The sequence below is a fragment of the Uloborus diversus genome, chromosome 1 (assembly GCF_026930045.1).
Source record: "Uloborus diversus isolate 005 chromosome 1, Udiv.v.3.1, whole genome shotgun sequence".
Classification (NCBI taxonomy): domain Eukaryota; kingdom Metazoa; phylum Arthropoda; class Arachnida; order Araneae; family Uloboridae; genus Uloborus; species Uloborus diversus.
In genome coordinates, this window is record NC_072731.1 from 183,088,078 (window position 1) to 183,101,624 (window position 13,547).

Below are 13,547 nucleotides of genomic sequence, written 5' to 3' on the forward strand. Positions count from 1 at the left end.
GCGTGTCTTGATTATTTGTGTTTCTTACTAGCTTCGAAAAATGTTGCGTGACATTTATAAAACTCACTCAAACTTTATAGACATAAAAAAAAAACAACATTGTAATTGAAAATTGTAAAATCATTGATTTTCGCAAGTCCTTCACAGCCGCGAAAATTTCTGCCTCGCGAAATATAGGCTGCGAAGCAAAATCTTCAATTTCTTCAGTTTCGCGAAAATTAAGGCTCGCATAATAAGTGCTTTTACAGTATCTGCTTTTCCAAAAGATTTTCTTTCTACTGGTTGAAATCTCCAAGTAACTACAGTGCAGAACCTTTTATCCGGGAACCAAAAAACCGGGAAACCAGAAAACCGGCAACTGTTTGCAGATTTTCCCGTCATTTTTTTAAAATACGCATTTTTGGCAATTTTTGAAAAATTAAGTTTTTTTTTTGAAATACCTAAAAGAATATGAACTATTTCTTAGTAAATACCATATTACTTACGTAAAACTGGGGAAAATGTTTACAAAAACGAACTTCAAAGGGTTAACCTTTACGCGGGGCAAAATTTCCGAAATATTTTCTTGAATTAAGAAGTACACTCTTAAGTCGGAAATTTTCGTGTTTTATTCTAACTGAAAACTAAAGAAATGAAGAAATGAATAATGTCAAACTCTAATGCAATATTTTATTGAATGGCCTTTAAAATTAAAGCCGTTTAGAGTGTCAGTAATGTGACGAAATTGCGGAAAACGCCGAAAACCAGATTCGCGAATTTTCCGGATAATTAATCGTGGAATCTAGAAATCGTTAAACGCATGACTGTAATAATACTGCAAGAACTCATAAATCAAACGCCTATTGATATTGCAAAAAGCATTAGTTATCAATAACCACCGTAATCATAAACACACAAATCTTTATAAAAAATTTAAAAAAAAAAAAAAACTGCGTTCATGAAAACAAATTTTTTCATACAGAATAGCAAGAAAATCGCACATTTCCGTTCAAAAACTTGTTTCTAGCCCTTCCCTTCATTTTTTTTTCGTTTTAAAACATCGAAAAGTGGTGTTTTTTTTTCTTTTTCATATTGAATGTGAGGGTCTCAGGTCTTATGAATAACTTGAAGTTTTTTGGTGTTTAAATTATTCATTCTCACTAGTAGTTTTTAATATTTCGATAGTATTTATAAGCATTTCTGAACTGTTTTCTTCTTATTTTAATATGTATTACTATTTATTATAGTAATTTAAGATTTATAAACAATCGGCCAACAGAGGTTTTAAGCGATTCAGAAAACCGGGAAATTCAGATATCCGGGATAGCGATGGTCCCGGATAATTGGTTCTCAATTGTACTTTGTCAAAGTTAATTTATTTAACTTATTTTTGACCTTTTTTTTTGGGTTTCTATGAGAATTTTTACAGTACATTAAAAATTTTCGTGCCTCATTTTATTGAGTTTGTTTTTATGGTAAAAAGATAAAATCCGAAATCACGAATGGTTTTGTTTATTTTAATTAATACGCCGTCACAAACCAATCCACGACTCGTTTTTCGCCATGGAAAGTAAAGTTTTTTTTTTTTGGCGAAAGGTCACTGTTATTGCAGTGTTCTAAAAAGTCAAAAATAAAAATATTCAATGGTCAAAAGGAAAAAAAAAAGGGGGGGGGAGGAAAAGCAATAATGCCTTATTTTTGCTGCTGAAACAGCTGTAGAAAAATTCCAACGTTCTTTTAAACACAGAAGCCCTTCGATTTGAAGTTGCATTCATTTTCTTTAGGGCTATGCTGATGGTTCACTTAACATCATCATAATATTTTGATGATCTTCTTAACTGCAGTTAAAATGAATAGTTAATTTTTGTTATGGTTATGACTTCTATTTTCTCCCACAAAGCACCAGCAGTTACGTGACTAGGAACACTGCAACCGTATTCTCATAGGAACTGCCTTTTGTGGTCCCCTTAATGGCACACTTGAGTTATTGGTCGGAAGCGCAGAAGCGCTTCTGTGCTATTAAATGCGGAAATATTCCGCACGAGGACAAGGGTTTTGCGTGTTTTAAGATATTCGAGTGCATAATGAACACATTCAGGGCTTGATGTAAAATAAATCTCGCAGCTAACTTTCTAAAAATAATATTTTCTTCAGCTTAAAAATAACTGATGCTTTTCCTTTTTCTTTCGACTTTTATTTAGAAAAGTAATTATAATTGTCAGCGGCAGATACAGACTACCATTTTATTGGAAGGCGGGCCATGCTAAAGTTTGATCCCTCCCCCCTTATGAAAGAACCAACGTATTTGGGACGAAAAATTTCTGAAAATGCTTGATTGTCAATAAAAGCACATAATTGACTAGGAATAAGGCACCTATTCGTTAAGCATAAACGTTACTAATTAATTTCATAAGCAATGAAAATGAGTAGTATTTCAAATATTTCTTTAAAAAAAATAATTAATGAATTGAAAAGATTACTGAGATGGTTTTCATTTTGTTCATGAAGTATTTGAACATTTTGGGAACGGAGAATATTGTCGACGGTTGAGGGGGGGATCATGACCCCCTGACCCTTCCCTTGTATCTGCCCTTCAGTGCAATGGATTTCTGGTTTCAGTTTAGCGCATATTGTGAGTCACCTACCTATGTGCATAGAAAAGTAACTGTGGCAATAGTTGTAATTTCATTGGCGGCAAAGAGGTGAATTGAACCTATGCGATAGCTTATGAGCAGTGCTTAAAATTTCTGAAAAAAAAAAAAAAAAGAAAAAAGGATGTTGAAATAAAAAATAAAATAAAAAAAGCTAAACTGCAAAAGATTATTAATCACTTGAAGCGAGAAGTCTTTCCTTTTCTTTAAGTACAATCGATCACTGGATAAAAATGTCAGTAATTTTTTTTTCTCCCAGCTCCATTTTCTTAAGACAACTATCCATCAAAAGTAATCTCGAGGATTCATTTTCATTTGCAAAAAGTCCAACATTATTCAAAATTAATTTAATGAAAAACTAGAGTCAAACTTCCATACACAATTGCTTCACCATATTTCACAAAAAATATCCTCACAGTAGGAGCAAAATACTCTACCACTTATCATAGATTACTTTTCTAAGGGTTCGTATAGAAAGCAACGTGCTGCTTTTTTCGCCTTCCTTGTTTTCAGGTTCTTTGCTTCTTTAAAATGACATCTACGGGATGATAAATGAAGAAAAAACAACTTAATGAGGCATGAATTGTTGTTAGAATTGCATATGCGCGTTTCAAAGCTGCAATTAACCTATCTCTAGAGTGAAAAAAATAAAGCTTACTCCTTCGGTCAAAAAAGTCTTTGTTTTTAGTTTAGTTTTGCTAATTGAAAATAAAGCTGTTATACTTCATTTTTGTGAACTCTGAAAACGTGAGAACAAAAAAGTATCATATTGATTTGTTCTTTTTTTTTAAATCTGCAATAAGTGCATGTACATGCAGATATTTTTATTTTATTTGTTTCTTTTTTTCACTTCCGTTTCAATATGCAGTTAAGACTTCTTGAGATAAACAACATTCAAAACTACTAACTTGGCTATATAAAACTCAATAGCCATTTAACTAACTTCGTAATTGTTTGTCTACGTGCCTAACTGCAAACAATCTACGTCGATTCTTGTGCATATCAATCTTTATTCATCTATGTATCAGTCCTTATATCCATCTACTTGTTTTTTTATCTAGTTGAAACATAGCATATAGTGTTTATTTATCTATTCCTTAATTAGCTCGTTCTCTTTTCATATCTTTTTAAAACTTAATCTATCCGCTTTACGTTTTTGACAGAATGCATTACTACATATTTACATTTCTCTCTTCATAGTAATATCTAAGGAAACATTGTAAATCATTATAAATATAAACTCTAAATGATATGTTGATTTAAATTTCGTACTGATTCATCTAGCTTAATGCGTCAAATACCGAGTCCTATACCATAATTTCATCTCAATTTAAATCCTTCCTCATCAAATTTGTTCCGCGCTCAATTCATTCGAGATCAGAGTGCAATTAATGATTAAATTCTGAATACTCTCAATGGGTGGGGGGGGGGGGGATATAAGGGATTGAAGTTGCTCTTAAATACCTTACCTCAAATAACATCGATCAAAATCTCTTAAATTATAAGAAATAAATATCTTTCGATGAAGTTTGCCTATAGATATGTTATTGCTTATATAACCTATCGTTAGGTAGCTATTAGATGGGTGTACTTTCGATTGTTTTAACTTGTTTTCAGTCCGTGACTTTAGTAGTGGGACGTCTTTTGAAACTCGAACTATAGTTTGATTATGGAGAGATGGCAGATGATCTGGAAGCGGAACCGGACCATTTTATTTTGTGACAGGTAGGATAAGCGAGAATGCGGGACTTTACTGCTTGCGCGTTCCCGCTGATCCTACGTATTACAAAATGAAGTGATCCGTTATCTTTTCCAATTCACCCCACATCTCTCCGCTGTTGCTCTCAAACTGCCCGTTCAATGACTTATTCCGTTGAAACCGGTAAAGGGGGATGTGCTGCCGTGCCCTTTTTTTATATTTTGACGTGGGTTGTTTCATATCAATCAGGTTATTTTTATACACATTTCACATCGAGATTTAAATCGCCACCATTGTATTTCACTGAAGATTTTTTATTTCAATTTCTAATGGCATTAGGAAATAACAAACTCTTGCAGACAAAAAACGTGAATTCAAATTCAGAAAGAGGGAAAAAAAAAATCAATATCTTATCAGCAGCAGATGTATTTCGCCAGAGCAGTTTGGACAGTATTTGGATTCACAAAAATGCCGATTCGGTGAAGGAGGTCAAACAAGCATTTAGGGAGGTCAGGAAGGGAAGGATCAATTGAATCCCCCCTTCCCCCCGGCTTTGAGAAATCAAGGAATTGTGGGCTAAGCTTTAGTTGTTTTTCAACAAAATATGCATTGAGTACATACACTTTGACCCCCTGGAAAATTTTGAAATGACAGGCCTGTAGTCCGCCAGGCAGTCGGACCGACAGTTAGTCGAAACTCCGCTGCAGCTGTTTCACGAAGTACGAGAAGTGAGAATACTTGCCAATTTCATCTCCATAGGTTTTTAGATAAAGTTTTCTGGAATGAAAGGAGTATAAGCGATTGGTTGTTGAATTATTTGACGGCTCTTTTTAGCTATTGAAAATATAGATAGTAAAATATAATACCAACGCAAAATACTTGAAATATTTGCCACCAAAATTCAAGGAGCTTTTCAAATTCAAAATTCGTTGGGACCGTGTAGAAGTTGAGATTGGTTCATATCACCCATTCAGAAGAACGAGATGTTATCAAGTTAAAAAAAAAACAAAATGTTAATGATTTTAATGCAAATGTTCGTAAAAATACACTACAAAATCTCGCGAAATTTGAACACACACTCTACGCACACGTATGATTTTAAATCCTTGTTAACCGTTCTTTTTTTTCGCCCAAAAGGTGTAGTTGACTGCGAGTGTTAAAGTAGTGCAAAGTCACAAAATGCTGCTTTATGTATAGATGTAAATTTTGCTAGTATTAGCTTCAATTTCTTTTGGGTTTGAATTGTTTTTTAATGCTTATGAGTTCCCTAAATGTAATGAGGAGACCTGGGGATCATACAAATTTAGACTTTGTATTTTTTCCCTTCAAACTGCTAATACATTATCTCTGCATCTTACTTCGACCATTTTTACAACTAGAAGTATGCATCTATCACTAAACGAAAATAGAGGTCTTGCAGGTTAAATGGGATGTAATAAAAAGAGAGAGAGAGAGAAGCACAAAGAGAGAAAAGTTCTGCTTTCTTCCAACTCATCCACAGGTTCCAATCTTTGTAAAACCGAAGTGATAAAAACTCCATTCGTTGCCTTTTTTCCGGTTGGAAAATCACACTGCAATAGAAAGCAGAAATTTGCTCAAATTTATTCATTTCCCTAAAAGCGAATAAACTCACAATGAAGCACTCAAAGTGAAACGTAACTCTTATACCACTTATTAGCTAAGTTTAAATCACACTACCATGCGAGAAACGATTAAAATCCTTTATCCCCAGGTCGTAATGCTCTTCTTTTGACATTGGGAGGCATTTCGCGCGAAATAAAGCTGGTAAATAAGATCGTCTGCCTCAACTCTGTAGCAGGCTGTTGCGCATGCGCAATTCCTGCTTTAAACGATCGCTCTCGCATCTTCTACGCTCCTCAGTAGCTTTCCGCCGGCCGTGTCCATAGCACAAGAGTCGATTTATTCCGAAAAGGAGTCCCATTGTTCGTGTCAATTTATTTCAACTTCAAACGGATATTATATAACACTAGTTCGATTGTGTCAGTACTTGTAAGCAGTTTGTGAATATGTACTGTTATCAGTATTTCCAGACTTACCATGACATTTCGAGGTTTTTTGAGGTGTCAACGATTTTCACCTGCTGAATAAAGTAAGTGACCCCTGAATAGTGTATTTAAAAAAATAAAACTGTAATCACGTTATTTTTCCCGTTGAACTGAAGTGTTTTAGTGGAGTTTTTAAATTTGTAGAATGTGTACAAAAGTGATTCGTGGGATTTATATAAACACATCAAAAGGAAGTAATTAATAAATACGATTAGTGCAACAAAGTAACAATGTTATAAATGCACAAATTTTGCGAATGTGTGCATTTCTAAGTTTGTTTCTCCCAGCGATACATCAAAAGTAGTTCGAGTTGTTCTTCGTTGTCATGCTATTAAATTGATTTTTCCATGATCTTTCTATTTTAGAATTTGGACTTAAGGAATGTGTATAAGCCGAAATTTGACACTTTTTTCCCCAGTAGACATTTATGCCTCAAACTTTATTTCCATTACTATGACAGCATTACCTTTTGTCTAAATCCTCAGACAGCTTGAAGTTTTGAGAGGATTCTTTTTTTCAGGGATATAATTTTCCAATGAATAATTTTCACGTGGTTTTTATATTACAATATTATATATAATATTATGTAATTTATTTTAATATAAAATTGTAATATATAATTATATATGTTACAATTTTTTTATAAACAGTGATCAAATGGCTTATAAAAATAAGGGCTAATATTGCAGTAATACTAATAATGAGAATAATACATTTTTATTTACATCTTTAATTTAATTACTGCCTTAATATTAGTCTCATTTATGTATTTCTCATTGAAATCATTAGTCAAGTTTTAGCAATAAATGAAATTTAAATGCATTTGGCTTGAAAAAGTGGTGGGTTTTGGAAACTGGATCAAAGTTGGTAAGAATTTTCATTCAAAAACCACATGAAATATTGATGAAATACTACTTTAATTCAAATAATGTTTCAAATGTATGTATGTCTCTTTTTTGTGCGTGTGTATGGGGGTGGGGGATATGTTATAGAATTCCCGGAGGAGAAAAACAGACCATCCCTCTTGCAATAGAACAATTAAATGAATTTAACGAAGGGGAAATATATTTTAAAATAAAAGAAATTCACCCAGAAATAAAAAAGCCTAACTTCTCGTCTGCCCAAGTCGATTTTTTAACATCAATCTCCTCTCACTATTATCTTACGCTCTAATTTTTTTTTCAGATGTAGAGGAATGTGGGACAAAGTAAAATAGTTAAGACAACTTACTTTTTCAAAACGAACAAGTTGGAAATTTGTTCTGAAAATTACAGTGCAGAAAAAAAGAACAATATATTTCATAACTAAACTTGCATTGAAACATTATTTTTTATTTATGGCAATAAATTTGTACCTCCAAAAAGAGGTGGAAAATTTTCACTTCTTTTTTTCAAGGAGCAAAGTGAAAAATAAAATATTTTTCTAATGAAATATTTTCTACTCGATTAGCAAATATATTTTTGATGAAATAAATGAGTAGTAAAAGAATGAATCAACAAATGAAAATAAAATGAAACAATAAAAAAATTAATAAATAAGTCAATAATTGAGAAAAAATAAATCAGTTAATAAAATAGTGAATGAATAAGAAAATAAGTTAATGAATGAATGGAGAAGGGAATTATTAAATGATGTAATGCAAATGAAATAAAAAATAAATAAATGCGTACATGATTTGTTAAAAGATTGAATAAGTAAATAAAATTAACTATTTCACTTTGCCCCATTAGCTTTGGCTCGCATACACTTGACTAACTGTACAAAGCATTTAAAATACAAATTATCTTAATATTAAACAAATAAATACTGCGCTGAACATTAGTAGGTCTCAATTAATATTTAAAATGCTAATAACTAGAACTTTATTATTTAATAATAACAAAAATAATTTTTGACTTAAAACAAAATATTACAACATGAGTATCAAAACTTGAAAATTGCTTGTGCAGTCGAACTCGCTTATAAAGAGCCCTGATTTAACGAGAAATCGGATTTAGCGAGGAAATCAGAAATATTTTGTTAGTAGAATGTTAAACCCATGGGAGTACAACTCGCTTTTAACGAGCAAACCTCGCTTAAAACGAGTAAAATTCTTGTGATTCATAAAATTTCTATTGACTTCAGCTCAGCTTGTTTGGTAAACTTTCTTCAACATCCCAAAGTCAAACGAAAGTTAGTGATAAGTTATATAAATCCTGAAAACAAAGCGATGACAGCACTTTTTTCAATTTGTGGAATAACGAAGCATTTAAATATTATATAGGGGAAGCTGCGTGTACCCACGGACAAAATTTACTTTTCAATTTTTGCTGGTCTCTGGCAATGGATAATTGATCGGAAAAAATTTGTGGCAGAATCAACAACTTATCATCTAATTTGGTAATTTTTGTCAGGTGAAAATCTCAAAGCCTTCAACCTCAGAAATTTTTTCTTAAAAACCATCTTTTTTGTCCGTGGGTACAACAACCCGTTCACCCCGCGGACAGGTGCCTTTGTACCCATGGACATATCAAAAAATAATATATAAATAGGTCTGAGGAACTCAATTATACTCAATACATTTTCATAAGCCATTTTATATTGAAATACTTCAAACATCCATTGAATATAACATTAAATAAAATCTCCAATAGAAATTAAACTTTGAAAATTAATCGAAGGTTTTTTTCCCTTTTTTAAATTTTCCTTAATCTTTAACATCAGTGAGCTCTTTAAAAAAGTTATTAGCCTTCAGATCGTTAATGATGTTATGAATAATTAATATCTTTTTAAGCAAAAAATAATAATAATAATAATAATAATAACTAGATTCATGATAGTATGGCTTTCTATGTATCTACATAACAACTTCAATTTATATGCAAATTGAAACCTTTAACCAAAATCAACCCACCACGAAAAACTCAGTTTAGATTAAACAAACAAAAATCTAGAAAAGTTGACTTCAAATGAAAACAGGTGGGATTGACGGCCTGTAGATCCTACAACAGGTGGGGGTTACTTCAACTCTACAACTTCAAGCCCTTTTTCAAATTCATCATCATTGCTGAAAGCAAATTTTCGGATGTTGATGACAAGGCACTATTTTGAGGTACTTCACATTGTAAGAAAGCTCATGTGTGACCCAAGGAGACAAAAAATTGCTGTCAGTGGGTACACATGGTTGTGTATCCTTGGGTACAAAGGTATGCCATTTTGGTTTTGCAAGGCAGTCACATCGAAAGGACCACAGTTTTACAACATTAAAAATCAGAAACAAAACCTTCAAAATATAGGGAATCATGATACCTACAACAAAAATGAATAATACAATCCACGACGGACGAAATTTTTTCTTTTTTACTTAGACCCTACTAAAACCAAAAAAATGTGATAGAATCTTAATTGTTCGTTTGATGACGTTGAAACTTCCTGGCGTACCGGAGATGGCTGTGACATACACGTTGAACCCCAATTAGGATCTTTCTCTACGATACCCGGAATTTCTCGACCAACGCCCGTACGGAGGGGTTGTACCTACCCCCGTAGGTACAACTGTCCGTGGGTACAGCATCTTCCCCGATATATACATGTGTATTCCTCAAAAACAATGACACAAGAAACACATTGAGACAGTTCAAAGCAAATTAACCAACTTCTTTGGTGCTGTACAGCTATTTAAAAAAAGAAGAGAAAAAGCAACTACATGATGAATTTTTGTGATTTTTTTCATGAACTCGTTTTTTACAAGCACTCGGTTATAACGAGCAAATACCGCGGTCCCTTTGCTCTCGTTAAAGGCGAGTTCGACTATATTATCATATTCTTTGATTTTCAGGGTTAATTTTTTCTTGACTGGAATTGACTACATGTGCTACTACATATTTAAAATATCACTAGATAGGTGGCGCTAAAAGTCGAGTAAATGTTTCACCATTTTACTTTCCCCAGCTAGTTCACTTTGCCCCTCCTTCATCTATATATTAAACAATAAAAACAATTTTTCGATACAAGACTTGTCATTTTTATGAGAAAATGAAACAAGTCAGAATACAAGCGAAATAAAAATCATTCTCTCAAACTGTTAGGTATCAAGTTTCAGTACACTATAAATATGTATTTTTTTTTTTTTTTTTGACAGTTATACTCCTTTCGGCAGAATGAAAATGAAATTTCAGCATAAAGCAGAAATAATAAACGCAGTGACGTCAGTCATTGGTCACCTTGACAATACCTTGCTTATTGACATCAAAAATTACATGCCAAATCCAATGGTGACATTTGTCGAAGAACTACTGCATTTTAATTAGCTGTCAACAGATCAATTGGCGATCTCTGTAAAACTGTCTTTCGTGCATCGGTTCGCAGCACCGCAGAACAGATGTATTTCCCTCTTCACAAAAGTTTTCTAGACAGGGTCGTAACCAGACCATTGTTTCTGGGAGGGTTTTACCAAACACATTTCTTGTGAAATCTATAAATCTGTATGATCAAGAAAGTTTGATTGGTTTTTAATGCAATTGGTTATTTAAATGAGGGGTTGCTGCTTTAAGAGCATGACGTAATAAATGAAGAGGGGAAAATCTTATATGCTTACAGTACATAACTTCACCCCTGCTAAATATTTGATGTGTTTTTAACAACTCAAAATAATATATTTATGTACTCATATACGCGCATTCGATTCTTTTTTTTTTTTGACACGTATAATATATGTTAAATATAGAGTTTGGCTATTTCAAATTTAAAGATTTTTTTAATAGATTTTATCTTGGTTAGCTTTAGGTTTTAAAAATTTGAAGAAAAAACGCTATATTGTTTTGTAAGAAATGCTGTTCGCAAAAACTGCAATAAAAAATAAATACTGTAAGTAAAGTGCTGAGTTTGAACAATTCTTCAATAATAATTTCATTTTTAAAACGAAGTTAGAAAGAAAAATAAGTAAATAATTAATAAAATATGAATAAAAAAATTTTTCAGCAAAAAAGTGTAATGAAAAGCATTTTATGGAATAGATTTAAAAATTTTCGGAGGGAGTTTGAACTGATGGGTTGATCGTAATTAAATTATATAATGTTTACATTTAAAATATAACTAACACCAGTATTACATTTGTTTTATTATTCTTTCAATGTTTCTGCCGTTATTCGTTGTTCTCATATTGGCAGCACTTGATATATAGGTTGTTTGTTAACCTTTTGAACTGGCAGCGTTGCACTGTATTCTTCCTCGAAAAGAATTTCTCTAGATGTAAAAAATATGACTATCTAAACTTTATAGAATAAAATAACTGGAATTTTAGAAGCAAATCATCGTATCAGCGTTGCAAAACTACACACTACCAGATCTTTTAGATAAGATAATTTTAAATTTAAATGAAAGTATATTTTTCTTCAATTTCTTAGCATAAAGAAGGAGAAACAAACTAAGGTAAAAAAATGAATGAGATAAAAACGATTTTTTACAAAAAAAAATTACAAAGACGCATATTATTAAAATCACTATTCCTCAAGAAAATTACTCTACTTTTTGATAGTTATAAATAAATATTGGTTAACTTTTAATTAGAATAAATAATGTATAAATATACAAGTAACAAAAAATAAAAAGTTGAAAAGTTTAGAATGAAAATAGAATTTTAAACCTCCATATTCGTTTCATCATAAATGAAACCAGTGATGTTCGCATCAATTTTTCTGAGGGTATATACTTCCAGTAATCCATTACGCACAATATGTGTATGCGATCATATGCATAATATGAAAATTTTTGAAGCTTGAGGCTTTACTCTATATGTCTAAAAAAGGTTTGAGAGTATACGGCGTACATGGAGTATAACTTATGGGAAAAATCCCTGAATGAAACTGCTCGCATCTATTGCATGCAAAATTTATTTCCTTCAATGCAGACAATTCAGCTTTAACCTTCACCAGTGTGAGTTTACGGAAAAATGTGCTCCAGATTTTACTTGCTACTTCTTTTTTTAATTGTTTTTGTTTACACTTAAGTACAGAACTTATGGGGTCTATAAAAAGAGCTAGATGCACTTCCAAAAACTGCTAGGAATGTAAGATTTATGAACGAATGTTTCAGTAACCTTCCACGTGACAGTAAAATTAGTTAAAACCTATATAACGGATAAATACCTTTGTGGTTGAAAATTTAATGAATGAATTACCAACGTTTTAATGCACAAAAATTGCATATTGCTGTAGACACGCTTTTTGTGGTTAGAAGGAACCCCTTTTCCAATGTGAAAAAGTGTTAGCTTTTGGATGAAAAGTCATCCAAGGAAAGCGACACGATGGAACTCTTTTCATACAAAACCCCACAATTTTTTTGCATTGAAAAAAGGGGTTCTTTGTATCCCCTATACACGTGTCTGCAGTAATTTGCAATTTTTGTGCGTTAAAACATTGGTAATTCCTTTATTTAGTTCAAACCTGTTAATTCACATTTGTAGAGAAGAAGGAGAGGAATCACTCAGCTTTTAAATTTTTTTTTTCAGCGCGCTTTCACAATTATTTATTCGTCTTTAAACATTGATAACGCTTTCACAATTATTTAGAAACACGGGGAACTCGCAGAATGTCTTCTATATGTTACCCAGTCTTCGCTCACCAACAGTTTAGTTTCAAGAATTACCTTAAGTGGGGTAATACAGTTTGTTAAAATTCACCCCACAATTCCTTTTACCACAACTGACCCTATTCAGACTAGTTTGAGAATAGTGGATCATTTATGTCGTAAAAAACAGTGCATTCATTTTACCGAGTTTTAAATTAGGTGCTTATTTAACAGTCAGCACGGCTTCAATTAAAATGTTATTCAAATGATTTCAAAGAAAATGTTAAACGATGCAGTGAAAAGTAAAGGGGTATATAAGTATACATTTCCAAGTTTTTAGTAAAACGTGTTTGAAGGTAAGGTCCTAGGTTGATTTTCATTGAAAAGTTTTTCTGAATCACTCGGAGTAATAGAACCTACCAGGGCTACTAGTACTACCTCTTGCCCCAAGACAGAGGAGAGCTTCACCCACCATTTCTGCAGGTCATATCCAAACTTTTGATTTTGCCACTTACATCTCTTTGCTTCCCACTGCCTGAAATGATGTCGATTAATACCTCACTTGTTTACGCACTATGTGTTATGACTGAATAATTCAAAATTTTC

General features: G+C 32.4%; 1 protein-coding gene across 1 annotated transcript in view; it reads left to right on the forward strand.

The window, feature by feature from the left end:
* The first annotated feature begins 6,224 nt into the window (after nucleotides 1-6,224).
* The window catches only part of LOC129223559 (blood vessel epicardial substance-like), an 86,211-nt gene continuing 78,888 nt past the window's right edge, over nucleotides 6,225-13,547 (forward strand). The window contains exon 1 of the mRNA XM_054858072.1: nucleotides 6,225-6,439. The gene's annotated coding sequence lies outside the window, so the exon portion shown is untranslated. The remainder of the gene's footprint in view (nucleotides 6,440-13,547) is intronic.